The following is a 15,822-nucleotide window of genomic DNA, read 5'->3' on the forward strand; positions in this document are numbered from 1 at the left end:
CACTGGTTTTATAGACCATTTGACACATTTTCATCACACTGGTTAACATAGCCTTCCTGGCATTTTCTTAGTTATTGTGTTAAGACATTTACATTCTACATTTACTAAGTTTCACATATATCCTTGTAAGATGCACCACAAGTGTAATCCCACCAATCACCCTCCCTCTGCCCACTTCCCCTCTGCCTCCCCTCCCTTTCCCTCTTCCCCCTATTCTTAGGTTATAACTGGGTTATACTTTCATATGAAAGCCATAAATTAGTTTCATAGTAGGGCTGAGTACATTGGGTACTTTTTCTTCCATTCTTGAGATACTTTACTAAGCAGAATATGTTCCAGCTCCATCCATGTAAACATGAAAGAGGTAAAATCTCCATCTTTCTTTAAGGCTGCATAATATTCCATGGTGTATATATACCACAATTTATTAATCCATTCGTGGATCGATGGGCATTTGAGCTTTTAAGGGCATTGTTTTTTAACAGCTCCTTCTCCTTTGCCCTTGTCTCTTTCATAGCCAAGCATTTGCCAAGTCCCATCAATTCAGTATCCAGTGTCCCTGTTCACACTGCTGCTTCCCTAGTCCAAGCCTTGCAGTAGCTCTCACTAGTCTGTGACTAGTCTCTTCCACCTCAAATCCACCAACACACAACTTACCCCATTGGTCAAAAACACTCATGGCTCCCTACTTCCAACAACACAAAGTCAAAACGCATCAGCTTTTTGAAGACATTCCATCATTCAGCCCAATTTGCTAAACCTTAGCTCCTACACATCTCCTCCAGATAGGCCATGATCCTCCCAAATAGCACAAAAGCTTGTCATAAACTCATGACGAGAGTTCTAAGAGAAAGGATTATTAATGAATTATGTATGCACCTAAGTTATCCTTCAAACAAAAAAGTGAAAAATATGTTTGGGTCAGAATTTAGGGAGTGCAGACCTCAAATGTCTACCTGAAACAACAAACCCAAATAACCTACTAGATGATAAAACCCAAGTAATAAGTTATCAAACATGTTCATTGCCATCCTCAGGAGGAAAGAATGTGGGTTTGGGCTTTGATCCCACTTCTGAGTCTCACTAAACCTAGAATTGAGTCCTCCTCTGTCATACACTAGTTACATTACCATGGGAATATGCCTCTCAATCCCCGAGCCTCACATTTCCATCTACCTACTTATCTCTATCCACTAACCCATCAATAGAAAGCAACGTGGATCCACCCGGAAAGCTTCATGGGCCAGGCCTGAAATTAGCACACACACTACTTCTGCTCACAGTGTCAGAGACAACTGAGGGACACAGAGAGGGAGGCTGTGTTCTCAAGAGGAAGACACTAGCAGGAAGTTTGAGAGTTCATAGAGTTGATTAGGAGTTAATCCTGCAAATGGAAAGAGATGGGAAATAGAATTGAGCAGAAGGAGAAGTCAAATCATGACATAGTCCTGACAAAACAATCACCAACCCAGTGGACAGCTCTGGAGCAAACGTTGCCCATCAGAAATGTTCTCCATTGGACCCATATAGTCATGCCTCATGCAGTCACCAGAGGAAGGCAGCTTTTGGAAGGATGTGACATCAGGCAAGGTGGCTGAGGCCCTCAGCTCTATGGCTGAGGCTGACTCTAATGGGGCTGACCCCTGGAGACTGTCCGCTGACTGCACTTCTTCCAGCTGGAAAGCAAGACCTAATTTGAAGGGGTCTAGAGGTCCCTCCTGCACACCTGCCATGCAGAGCCACACCTAGCTGCCAAGGAGTCTGAAAATTGGTCCAGCCATGTACCAAAGAAGGGAAAGCAATGTTTGAAGACAGCAAGCAGTCAACCAGGAGCTCAGGTAATTTTCTATAAACTAACTTGAGAAAAGATCCTCGTACTTAGGAGTTCAGTGATAATAGCAGACACAATCAGCCACATGTGTTCACTCCACCTACTAGAACCCTGAGCAGAGCAGGGGTGATGGACTCCAGGAATCCAACCCCAGAAATAGTGTCTGTAAAGTGTGTAGGAAGTAGGTGCCTGAACAGTGTGGCTTCTGTCTCCATCTTTTGTTGTTGGATTGTGCTTCTTTGAAAGTACAAATAGCCCCAACGAGAGCCCAGCTCATTGCTGATCAGAGTGATTTACTAAGTCAAAGGAGGAGATGAAAGGTGGCCATTGAGTTACACAACTGCCCTTGTTTATGAATGAGCCCATCAGCCTTGACCTCCGAGGTGCTGAGAGCCTACAATCACTGTCCTGGTCCAAGAGTGAAATCTGAAGAGACCTAGGAATAAATCCCCTCCTTTGTATCAAGTGACCTACTTTTCTCTTTTGCTGTCACCTCTGAGGTTCCAGTGGTCAAAGGAAAATTTGGGAAGTTCTCTGTGCACGTCACAGCTGAAGATGCAGCTGCCAAGCCCTCCCATCTTTGCTGCCTCACAGGACAGCATTGAGAAATTCAGACCAAATACAGTCCTGACTACCCGGGGGAAAGGCCTAGGATAGCTCCTCGTCATCCAGAACCACAGGGAACCAAGATTGGGGTACCCTCCCCACCCACTGGTGATCCTGAGCAGGGAACCCGGCAGGTTGACAGCCAGGGGGCTACACAGGAGGGCCTCTTTGTGTGGGCAAATCGGACCACCCCTCCCCCTGCTGAGCCCCTCATTGGTGCTCAGATCCAAAGCCTGGCAGAGAGTAGATACCTCACAGAAGGTGCTCCTGCCTCCCGTCCCGGTTAAGGATCAGAGAAACCATCACAGAATGGGGCAAAAAAGGCTATCTTGCTCAGGCCCTTGCCCACCCTGTGACCTTGGACAAGTGACCTCACAGAGACTCCATGATTCAACCATGAAGTAAGATAACTCTACCAAGTCTGCTGATGTGTTTAGAAGACTAAATTAAACTGAGTCCATGGACTTCTGGTTCCTTGCACAGCATGCTGGAGATCAGTGGGCTCTTCCTGTCATTTTTCATTTTGATAACCTAAAGAGATTTCCACCTGCAAACTTTGGCTCATCCAGAGGACTCTGCTAGAGTAAAGACTTGACCAGAGATGTGTCATGGTTTCAGATACAGCAAGATGAACAAAGGTGTGCTAGTTTTCCCCAGCTGCTTTAAGAAGTCACTGCAAATATATTATCCTACAGTTCTGGAGATGAGACTTGTGAAATGGGTCTTCCTGTCCAAAATTAAGGTGTCTAGAGGGCTGCATCCCTTCTGGAGGCTGTAGGGGGGAATCTGTTCCTTACCTTTTCCAGCTTCTAGAGGCTGCTGCTTCCAGGCCTCTGGCCCCTTCCTCCTTCAAAGCCAGCAGCATAGCATCAGCCTTCCCACCTCCCTTATTCACATATAAGGGCCTCTGTGATGACATTAAACCCACCTGGATGATCCAGATTTTCCCCATCTCAAAATCCTTAATTCAATCCTACCTGCCAAGTCCAACTTGCTATGTAAAGTAACATTCAGAAGTTCCAGAGATTGGGATGTGGACATCTTTGGAGACCACTGTTCTACCTCCCACAGAAGGTCTACCGCTGTCTAAACAGTTCAGTGGAAGACAAAATGGACATAGCAATAAGTAACAGTCAAAATGGCATACTGAGTCTTCTCAGTTTATTCACGGATTATCTTCAACAGTCCAACTATCATCCCTATCATGTTTGTTTAATTTATTAATACCTAAAGTATTTGAAAATGAATTTCAGATATTTTGCTGTTTCAAATACAGTAGAAATAATATGGAAAATGAAAGAAAACAAGCTTTATCTATGCATGGTTTCTTCCCTTTTCTAGATTTCTTAATTCATTAAGAAGACCCTTTCTTGTTAAAAAGAATAAAACTTGTACTGCACTGACTTAGACAGATGTTCAAAATACACCGTAAAGTATCAAAGCAACCCACAGAGCAGCATGTTTACTGGGATCTCATTTTCATAAAATGATACATTTATATTTGTTGCTACAGAGAAAATACCCACAAGAATATAAGGCAAAATGTTAACCACACTGGGGCTGCCGCGGCAGGAGGCGGCAGCAGTGGGGCTGCAGGAAACCTTTATTTCCAAAGTCATACTTTAGTAATGTAATATATAATAAACTCATTTTCTGCAACCAGGAAAAAATTAGGACCATGCTTGTCTGTGTTTGTAGACTAAAGGGATCTGCTAAAATATGGTTTTCTCTAGAGAATAGCATCAACTGAGACTCCAGGATTCCGCTCAATCCACGTGAGCCTTCACGCCTCACTTCTGACTACTTCCTATCATCCCCTTTCCAAGTCCTTCTTAGAAACCATAGACTTGCCACTTGCCATTGTAATCACAGGGAATGTAGGTCAGGTAATTAGTAACCAGAGTTTATTTGTTTTGGAAAACAGTGCAGTCAGGCAAAATAGGCCTGTTCCCATTTCTCAGGGCAGAATCCCAGAGCTTTTGAGAGGGAGGGACCCTGGAGGTCAAATACTGAATGCAAGCCCCCACGTCACTCGCTGAGGTCCAGAACTAGGTCAGCAGCTAGCAAGCAGCAGGGCTGGGAATCGTAGGGAGCGCCACAAAACCAGCCCTTTTCCCTTTGGTTGGCTTGCTGAAAGATCAACTCACAATTATGGTAGATTAGTAAGAGAAAGGTTTATTTCCAAATACCATGCGCATGGGGGGAATCACAAGAACGATTACCCAAAGTCTCAGTGATGGTCAGAGACTTTTAAAGACGCCTGTTAGAAGGCGGGAGGAGTGTGGAAAGTATACGTGCAAGCAGGTGGTTGCTGGGGTGGGGGGGAGATGAGTGTAGATGGGTGGAAACAGATCGATTTGTAGATTAACCGGAGAGACAGTCTCATGCTTCAAACAACCTATGGCCAGGTCTATTCGTCTGCAATAAGGAAGTCAGCAGCCCTTTCTGATTCTAAACCAGGTTACTCAGGTTTTATAGAGGAGAGGCCAACGCTTTCTGACCATGAATGGCCTCTTAATTCAAAATACTCTTTACACCAAGGAATCATATTTGGGGTGAAATTTCCTTAGCTCCTTCAGAATTAAGGCAGGTCACAGGATTCCCCAAGGTAGGCTCTTTCCATGGCCTGGTCCCCAGTCAACTAGTGATGAAGACCCTTTCTGGGATTCCAGCCTGGGTTCCTGAGAGTTTGCAAGGTCTAGACATGCAGTAATGGAGTGGGCCATGGGAAGTCCACTTCACCTTGGGCTGCAATACCAGGGACTATAGGGAGTGGTGGGAGGCATGTGTCACCCAAATAGTTAGCTCAAAGATGCACCTATCACAGACAGATCCCAAGTCTGAGGGGGCTGAGCAGCTCCTGTTGCAAAACGACCCCACCTGTGTTAACACCGTGGTCCAGGATAGCCTGCCATGGCAGCATAGCTCACAGCAACCTCAAACTCTTGGGCTCGAGAGATCCTCTTGCTTCAGCTGGGACTGAGTAGCTGGGACTACAAGCATCTGCCACAATGCCCAGCTAGTTTTTCTATTTTTTAGTGGAGACAAGGTCTCACTCTAGTCTCAAACTCCTGAGCTTAAGCAATTTCCCCACCTCAGCCTCACAGAATGTTAGGATTATAGGTGAGCCACCAAAGGCTATTCTTTTGACTGAACTGAATGTGATATGATTCATGGACCCCAAAATGGTTCTAGGCAATAGTGAGAAAATCTGTGCTGTCAAGTGGGAGCAGCTTCCAGAATGACCACAGGTGTTAACCTCACCCCCAAGCATCAGGTGAGCTGGAAGAGGCACCCGGAGGCTCAGGACAGGGCATTTTTCACATGGCTCCCCAGAGACCTGGAGTCTGTAGAAAGGCAGCTGAGCTGGTAACCAGCCCAGAGACACCAACTGGCACCTTTCTCACCGGACTTTCTGCTGGTGTTGGTGTGGCCACCAGACTCTCCCCTGACAACCAGGACAAGGCATCAGCACAGGGTGGCAGAGACACACAGCCCTGGTGAGCCACAGGTTGCTTCTTTGTGACATCCTCAGAGGCCAGAATAAAACAGGCTTTCACCACCTGTGAGCATAACCTGACCCCACAAAGTCACTCTGAGGAACTCAAACCCCAGGGGCACACGAGTAGAGATCCAGCCACTGCACTGCCTGGTTCACTTGCAAGCTGGAAGCACATGCTTTGTTTAGAGGGGTGAGATGAACAGCAACATTCTATTCAAATTCAGTCTGCTTTCACAGCCAACGCATCTCCTCCAGAGCGGTCTAGAGTTTTGTTCTCATTAGCCCCACTCTCTAAGGACACAAGGGTGGGGAAACGATCAACTCTTCTCCGCACCAGAGGGCCAATCCTTTGTCCCACCCAAGAGCATAGAGAAGTCCTTGAAAAAGGAGCCTCCCACCCTTCACTGGCTTATAAGTGATGTTTCTTAAATGGGGAGGCACCCCCCCCCCCAGGACTTCCACCTAGAATCTTGTCTGCAATGGCAGGAAATGGAGGGTTGGGAGGATGCAAGAGCAGGTGTGAGACTCCAGGCCTTACTGTTTCCCAGTGGAGATATTTTATGCCTTCCGAGCTTCTGTACCAAATCCCAGGGGTCTATGGTAAAGTCACTTTTGCACACTGAAGGTTGATTGGCTGAATTCCTGTGCATTCTTGCCTCTCTTACTATGGCCAATATTGCATTCTGGCTGTGAGGGAGGGTGGAGCCCACAGAACCAGAGATCTTCTAAGCCAAGAGGGAACCGTCACAGCATCAGGGACTTTCTAAGCAAGATTGCAAAGGAGATGGATGACCTTATGTCAGATAAGGCCTGAAAAGCTCCAGTTGCCTTCTCAGATGCATAGCTGCTTTTGCTACATCAGATTTTCAGCTGTACTCTCCAGAGCACCTGAAATCAAGAAAAAGCAGGCAGTCCCCTGGGTCCTGGGCCACTATGGCAGCTGTCCCTCTGCCATCCACTCCCAGGAGTGGGACAAAGCATCACGAGCCCTCCCTTTGCTTCTTAAGGCTTGAGGATTTCCCAGTCTAGGGGAGTGGACTATGGGAGGAGCTGACCTAGACGGGGCCCTGGGCAGGTGCAGGGAAGACTTCCCTGGGACAGCCCCATGCACTGGACAGAGAGGCCCGGCACTGAAGGGGCTGCCTTCAAATAAGGCCTCCAGACGAAGGGCCATGCACCCACCTTTTCATTCCTTTCTGTAGTCTGAATTTTTGAATATATTGTTGAGAATCTGCAGTAGAGAGCTCGGAAAACTCTCTTGGTGAGCCTATGCACGTGTGCCAGTGCGAGCGTCCACAGAGGGCGCAGAGAGAGGAGGGACGTGCGGCCCTCACTTCAGTGGTATGGGCAGCCTGGGCCTGAGCAGAGTCTGGCCCAAACTGCAACCAGCTGAGCCCAGACAGCAGGTAGGAGAGGAGTTGCTTCATGAGGGAGTGAGTCCCACCTGGCCTCCAGCTTGCACTCCCCCCAGGCCTCCCTGCAGAATCGCAGGGTTTCCAAAGCCCTAACAAGCAGAAAAAGTCACCCTTCCAGTCTGGCCCCTCTGCTTGCAGCTGCCGGAGTGGCCTGAGGGGTGAAGGGGACAGCCCGCCCCATCACATACCTGGCCCCACCCAAGCGCTCTTCCTCTTTTCAAGATCTCCTAGAGCCCTGTCAACTGGCAGCAAGGCCCACACTTGCATCATCACTAGACAGTTCGCTAGTGATGGGCGCGGGGCCCCACACTGAGGATGGCGCTCCTCTCCTGCTTCTGTGGTCCCCTTCTCCTTCCGCCCCTGCCAGCTGTGCCCACTGCCTCTGACGTAGCCGCTGCCCAGAACTGAGGATAAACCATGTGGACAGAAGGCGACAGTGGGGTGAAGCCACAGTCTTCCTGGCATTTGTGAAGGGGCAGTCTAAAGAGCACAGTGTGAGAGTAGAGGGACTCCAAGAAGCTCTGGAGACTCTACTATTGGTTGGCAGCAGCTATTAGAGCCTCTTACGTCACTTACCTTCCACACTGACTTCCCCTGTTCCTCCCTAAGACCTTGTCCAGGCAGTTACTCCACAAGGCACCAGAATTCCTACCACCTCTTCACCAGTTCCCAATTCACTGTGTCCCAGTTCACTCCCTTCTGCCGGTAAGATCCCAGGGTCCTTCCTGCCCAAGGACTCCACAGCCAAGTTTCTCTACAGTCCAGCTCCAAGCCCCATGCCACTTAGCATGTCTTCTCTGCTCACTTGGCGTGGGGACACAGAAAGCACAGAGCTGGAATAAGACCCTGGCCCTGCCCTTTCAAAGACCTCCAGCTGGGAGAGAGGATGGGGTCTTGTGCACTAGCCCACACAAGAGTTCACAGCCATGTGCACTGTGGGAGGCTCAAGGAGCTACAGCATCCCAGGAAGAGAGGGATCGCTTCCAAGTGAAGGCTTGGAGAAGAGCAGGAGGCAGAGGGATGAAGGGCAAAGACTCTGGTTGGGTCAACCAGACTTAAATCTTCCCCATCCGGGGTGTGCCTTCATTGTATGTGTCAACATTGCTGGACCAGTTTCAGCTGTGAAGTCAGGATATTAACATCCACCTTGACCTCACAGAGTTATTGAAAACATAGGGAGCTGGTGTGTTTGGTACTTGCCTCCTTCTGGAGCATTACTTTCATTTCCATGGAGGACAACAGTGTCAACTGGCCTAGGAGCCAGAAGACCTGGGTTTGAATCCTGGCAAACATGTGGCCTTTCTGAAGTTCAATGCCCTCACCTACACAATGGAATAACAACAGGACCCAGCTCAGAGGGCTACCAGGAGTATGAAATGGAACCAGTTTATAAAATTATTAGCTCAAGGATTGGCATTTATTAAACACTCAACAAGCGTTGTTAACACTCAGGGCTTGGGAGCTTGCAGCCTCAGCTGACTGGCAGGTGTCACTCACTAGCCAATCCCAAATGACCTGTGAGTGTCACAGGGTGAGGGTCCCACAGGGACTACAGCCAGGGCAGCCACCACCCCCCCACAGTACCTCACAAGACCACTCCGCCCAACATTGCAAAGGCTTTGTGTAAATTGCTCTTTGCCTCACTGATTTCAACACCCAGCCAGTTGGCCCCACCTCCTCCCCTGAATTTAAATCTGTTTGTCTGAAACTTTCTTCAGACACAATATTTACAAGTTCACCCTTGAGTAATCAGTAGCATCACCAATATTCCACCACTCCCCAATTCAGAGGAGTCAGACTATGAGCTCACTTTGAGTAGTTGTAAAACTATAATAAACAATCTCTATTAGTTTGCCACACATTGTCTCACTCTACCCTCACGACAATCCTGAGGGCTGGGGGGCAAAAACTGTCCCCGACTGGTGAGAGCAGGTGGCCCTTCAGTGGCCACACTAGGTCTCCTAAACTGGTGTTGCTTGGGGTCAGTGACCTGGAAGGAGACTCATCTTGACATGTGGTGTGCCTCGATTGATTTGGAGGAGTCCTGGAGAACAGATAGCTGCCCGTGTGGGCCACCAGACCTTTATCATCCAGTTCAACTCCCTCATTTTACAAATGTTAGAGGGTAAGGTCCAATGAGGGAAGTCAGGAAGTCAGATGGTCAGTGCCAATCTGGGAGCAGGACTGTGATCTCCTAATTCCCACCTTTAAGATTTTCTTTCTAAAACACCACACTGCCCAGAACATTCTTGTTCTTGTATTAAATTTTTAATAAAGTTTAAGTAAAAACACAAATGTCTCTTTGTACACACTATACCCCAAGGATAACAACTATCCTTATTTCTTTTTTTTTTTTAATATATTTATTTATTTATTTTTTCTTTTTTTGTGGTTTTTGGCCGGGACTGGATTTGAACCCGCCACCTCCAGCATATGGGACCGGCACCCTACTCCTTGAGCCACAGGTGCCACCCCCCTTATTTCTAATATCTTAGATTGGGTTTGTATCTTTACATGAGCATTATCATGTACTATTAATATTTGTACCTTTTTTTTGCTTAATACTACATGAGATTTTTCTGTGTTCTTGCACGTAACTATAGCTCATGGCTTTTTCATTGTTACATAACACAGTAGAAGCTCCATAGTTGACCACCTCCCTACACTGACAACCTCCTTAAGTTGACCTAATTTTCATAGACGGGACATGAACCACATGAATATATCAGTACAGTAGGCCTCCTTCCTTATGTTGACCACCTCTGTATGTTGACCAGTTTGTTACAGTCCCTGGATGGCCAACTTACAAAAGTATTGTATTTCACTGAGTGGATATAGTACAACATATTTTCCATTGAATGGACAATTAGAAAATCTCTAGTCTGCTGCTATAAACACCCTTGTACATGTCTTTTGGAATTTCTAAGTTATAGAATATGCCTTTGCTCATCTTTAGGAGATAATACCAAACTGTTTTCAGAAGTTAAACTAATCTACTATCTGTTTTGGGTGAGAAAAACTGAGGCTCAGTGAGGGCAGGTGACATGCCCCAGGTCACACAGCCAGGAATGGGCAAAGTTGGACAGGTATTCAGCTGGGTGTCCTGGGGCCAGATTTGTGTTTTTTCTCCTTCACTTCTAGGCCCTCAAAGATGAATCTCTAGGCATCAGCCTGAGCCTCAAGGCTCCCTCCTATCATGCCCTGCTGACCTCTCCTCACTCACCGTGTTCTTGGTACATGTTATGGCATCTTCCTGGTTGTCTTGGCACAAAACACAAGCCAACATGGTTGGTGGAAATGGATATGCACTTGTTTCCTCTGAGAAAGCTGAAGCTCCCTCCATGGGGATGAACCCAGATGAGATAGAGTGCCCGTGAGGTTGTAGCTCCTGCTCTGAAGATGGCCTAACAAGTGCCCGAATTAAATAAAATTGAAAGACTACTTGACTACAAGACTTCTCAGAGTCTTTGTGGAAATAATATGCATTAATTTCTAAAGGCAAAATCATTTCTAAACCTTTTCCAAGATTTTTTGTCTTTGCTTCCCAAAGCACACTGATTATGGCTTGATAAATAACACCATTAGGAAATATCAGTTTCATAAGCCAAAATCAATCATGATTAAGAAGATACGGGAAGGAATTCTTTTTTTTACTCTTTTTTGACAGAGTCTCACTTTGTCACCCCAGGTAGATAGAGTGCAGTGGCATCATCATAGCTCACTACAACCTCAAACTCTAGGGCTCAAGCAATCCTCCTGCCCAGTCTCCCAAGTAGCTGGGACTACAGGTGTGTGCAAGGATGCTTGGCTGATTTTTCTATTTTTTGTAGCGATAGGAACTTGCTCTTGCTCGGGCTGGTCTCAAACTCCTGTGCGCAGGCAATTGTCCTGCCTCGGCATCCCAGAGTGCTAGAATTATAGGGATGAGCCACTGCACCCAGCCATGAACTCCTTGAAAAGAAAAAAACAAAACCCCAAGAAAGATTCAATACAGGTCATGCTCCAACATCCAATGCATGGAAGTCGGTCACCTACCTATTAACAGATGAAGCTTGAGAGAGTGGGCCAGACTGTAATTTCCAAAGATGACTGAAAAAAATCTGTCCTATCCTATCTCTTCTACAATGCAACCTGGCCACAACCCCTTCAGGAGGTGGAATCCATGTCCCTTCCCTTGAATGTCAGTAGCCTTGAGACTGCCTTGGCTAGTGGAGTACGGCAGGAAATGATACTGCATGACTTCTGAGATTGAGTCATAAAAAGTAATATAGCCTCTACCTTGCTATTGGAATACTTCCAGCCATGTAAAAAGTCTAACAAGTCTGAGACCACCATGCTGTGAGGAAGCCCAAGCCACACAAAGAGGCCACAGGCAGGTGCTCTGGTTAGGAGTCTTGTCTTCAAGTCATAGCAGCAGGCACCAGACATGTGAATAAAGGTGCCTCAGGATGATCAGACCCTAGTTTTTGAGTCTTCCCAGCTGAAGTTCCAGATCCCATGCAGCAGAGGCAAGCAATACTCTTTGTGTCCTGTCTGAGTTCCTGGCCCATAGAATCCACGAGCACAGTAAAACACTGCTGTTGTTTTAAGCCATAAGTTCGAGGGTAGTTTGCTATGTAGCAGCAGTAACTGGAGCAGGGAGCGTGTATAATACGGGTATGAGTGAGCATATTTAAATTGAGAGTGTAGGTTGGAATCAATGTTCTCTTTTATACCAATGGGTGATTCTCTCCTCTGTGCTTTTTTGGATCAATATACAGTCTTCTGTAGGGAACTCATTTATTCAACAACATAAATTAAGATTCAGCTGTTTTACCGGCCCAAAGGGATAAAGCCCCACTGTGGTACCACCTCCATGAATTTTATATTCTACGCAGACACTTAGTCAAATGCTAGCATCACACAACTGGAAGTAATCACCAGGAAGGAGCAACTGGGGGAGGAAAAAGGCAGAGAAACCCATGGCAACCAGGAGATAAATAAAGTTCTGGGTGCTTGAAGCCACAGAGACAGTAATTCAAATGGTTTGAAGCCGGAAATTATTTTCCAACCAGCTGTAAATTTGCAAATCCCATATGTGGTACAACATTAAGCTGCTATTTTGGAAATTCTTTCATCTTATTCAGAGGCATCTCAGGAGCCCATCCTTCCTCTTGGAAGGCATCCAGTTCCCTGCAGAAATCACTTCATCAGCAGGAGCTGAGGCATTTTGGATGCAACTGTAGAATTCTGGAAACGTGGTTTAAAAACTATTCTCTCTTGGGTGAGGAAAGAAACATCTCGGAGCAATGTTTCTGTAGGCACCAGCTGGGCACTTTGTTTTTCTTTTTCCCCTTTGAAAAGGCAGAACCCTGGCACCTGCATCTGAACATAATGCAGCATTATTGATTCCCTTAGAAGACTGAGGATTCCATTTCTGAGTCACGGGGAATTTCTCACTATCACCAGTGACCATGGCACCAGTAAGCAGTCATAGCATTCTCTTAGATGTTCGATTCAATTCATAATTATTTATTGAGCATTCGTGCCAGACACGCTATCAGGAGTTGGAGATGTGGTCGTGAACAAGAGAGGGAGAGTCCCTCCTTCACAAAGCTCCCACTGTAGCTGGGAAAGAGCAGGGCAGGTGGAGAGGGAGGGAGGAGGAGGAGGAGCGGAAGGTGGTAGCCCGAGGAAGGAGGAGGAGAGGGGGACTTGGGGGGAGAAGACAGGACCTCGGTCTGGCCACTGGAGAGAATGTGGGGCCTTTGAATGACTGAAGGAAAGCCAGCATGACTGGTGAGGGCAGGAGGGACAGCCACATGGGAGGAGAGTGAAGAGCCCGGGAAAGCCCAGGGAGCATGCCAAGGGTTGGGGCTCTTATCTGAAGGACAATGGGTACCATTGATGCATTTAAGTGGGGAAGCAGTGTGATCACATTTTTGCTTAAGTAGGGAAGTGTGATCACATTTTTGTCTGGGAAAGAATGCTCTTTTTGTAAAGTATGGGTCAGAGGAGACCAAGAATGACGTGTGAAGCCAGGCGAAGGTGGCTGCAGAAGTCCAGGTGGGCAGCTGTGCCGGCCTGAAGCAGCTGTTGGTGGAGCAGCAGAGGCTGTCGGAGTGGAGCTTGGGGGAAATGAACAACTCTGATTTTTATTCAATAAACACTCTGAGGGCCTTTTCAAGGCCTTAAGAAGTCCTGGGCCGTGGTCTGGAAGCAGAGGATTAGACTAAGGGAGCTAGGTTCCCGGCCTAATGATGTGAGAAGTTGAGGTTTCCAGGGACAATCCCAGGGAAGGGAATGGGAATATTGCTGAAAGGGGAAGCAAGGGGTTAGGATTCCCAGGAGAAGCGAAGAGCAGTGAGCAGCCTCAGGTGACAGGTAGCAGAGGGATGCTTAAGGACCCAGATGTGTCTTTGTGCTGCATGTGGCAACACTTTAATGAGTTCTCCTGCCCGTACCGTCCCTGCCTTCAGTTCCCCCAGAATCCCTGAGAGCTATAAGCAAGCAATGTTTAGAGGAAATGGAGGGCCACAGAATGTGATCCACCCTGAGTGGGCACCAGAAGGAGAAAAGCAGGTAGCCTTGACAAGCAGATGCTGAGACTTTACAAGAAGAGGAAATGGGAACAAAAGGTGCCTGTGACGACTATCCAGTGCTGGGTTCCTGGGCTTGGGACAGAGAGAGAAGAAAGTAAAGGGCGTGGTCCACCCCTTACAGAGCCTGCGTGAATCTGGGCCGAAAACAGTGAGAGGCAAATCTGTGGGTGCTCTGGACTCAACGGGCAGTGGGAATTGAGGAATGGGACAATCAGTGTGGGCTAATGTGACCGGGGAGGCTTCCTGCAGACAGGAAGGACTTGAATCAGAGTGATGAGTGGGCCTTAAACTAATGCAGGAGGGGTGCGCAAAGCAAGGCTCCAAGACAGAGATGAAATCAGGATGTGGGAACGCATGGGGAGGAGAAGAAACCTGGCCGGCGAGTGGCATGGGGCCAAGGGAGGATCTGGAAAGCAGATGAAGGGCAGAGTGAGGGGTTGGGATTCGGTGAGGCCTGCCACCTACAGCAGCTGACACAAGGTCTTTGACAGTGGTGTGGCCACTGTCCAGCTGAGGCACCACCGGGAGCTGGAGACAGAATCACTGGCAGTCCACCCCTCCCAAAAAACCCGAGGCCTGGGTTTGAGAGACAGCTGAAGAGGGGAGAGCCAGCAAGAACCAAGAAGTCGGGCGGGCTGGAAAAGCAAACAGGAGGGCAGAGCTTGGAGAGTAGCTCAGGGAATGGACACAGAGACCCAGCGGCCTGGCAGGCCTTCCCCAACCCCTCACGCCCCACCCAGGGCACCAGAATGTCCCCTGTGCAGGCTGAGAACACACTCTTCATCCCCATTAAGCCTCCCACTGCCACCTCTGGGAGGTTAGAAAATGGCTTGGCTGGTGGCGCCTGTGGCTCAGTGAGTAGGGCGCTGACCCCATATACCAAGAGTGGTGGGTTCGAACCTGACCCTGGCCAAACTGCAACAAAAAAATAGCCGGGCGTGGGCGGCGCCTGTGGCTCAGTGAGTAGGGCGCAGGCCCCATATGCCGAGGGTAGCGGGTTCAAACCCGGCCCTGGCCAAACTGCAATAAAAAAATAGCCGGGCGTTGTGGCGGGCGCCTGTAGTCCCAGCTACTCGGGAGGCTGAGGCAAGAGAATCGCTTAAGCTCAGGAGTTGGAGGTTGCTGTGAGCTATGACACCACAGCACTGTACCAAAGGTAATAAAGTGAGACTCTGTCTCTAAAAAAAAAAAGAAAGAAAGAAAGAAAGAAAATGGCTTGGCAAAGTCCCTCCTGCCTTTTTGGAAATCTCTAAGAGGGAGCCTCTGCTTCTCCCCGCTTCTCTCTCCTTCCTCTGCCTTTTCTCTCTTTCATTCCTTATTCTCCTTCTCCTCCTCTTCTATATGTCTGGCTTCTGGTTTCCTCCCACCGTGTCCCCAAATCTTAGAGGACAGACCCAGACAACATCAGGAAGATTCCAGAACATCTCTGCCTGCTGCTCCCACCAGCCTGGCTTCAGCAGCCACATCCTACAAAACCCAGGGGAGGGTCCAGGACACACAGGCTGGTGCCAACAAGCTTGGGGGAAAGAGGACACAGTGGCATTTCGGGCAGGAAGAACACCAGTGCCCTGGAGGAGCCGGCTCCTCTTGTGAGAGGAGCACGTGTGCGGTGCAGCCAGCACCACCGCAGCCCTGTCATTCCTCCCATGTCTCCTCAAGGGGGCAGGGCTGTCTCTTCTTACACGTGTGTGTGCACATACACACACACAAACATGTGCATACACAAAGCAACCCACCCTGACATTAGGAGAAACTCACTCTAATCCCCTAATTGGACAGAATGGACTCTTGCAGCCAAAGATGGGAATTTGAAAGCCAGGGTCAGTGCAGAAACCAGCCTTTACCACCTCACTGAGCCATAGTCAAATCAGTTAATAAATGTGGATC

This window comes from Nycticebus coucang, chromosome 3 (assembly GCF_027406575.1).
Source record: "Nycticebus coucang isolate mNycCou1 chromosome 3, mNycCou1.pri, whole genome shotgun sequence".
In the NCBI taxonomy this organism is placed as follows: domain Eukaryota; kingdom Metazoa; phylum Chordata; class Mammalia; order Primates; family Lorisidae; genus Nycticebus; species Nycticebus coucang.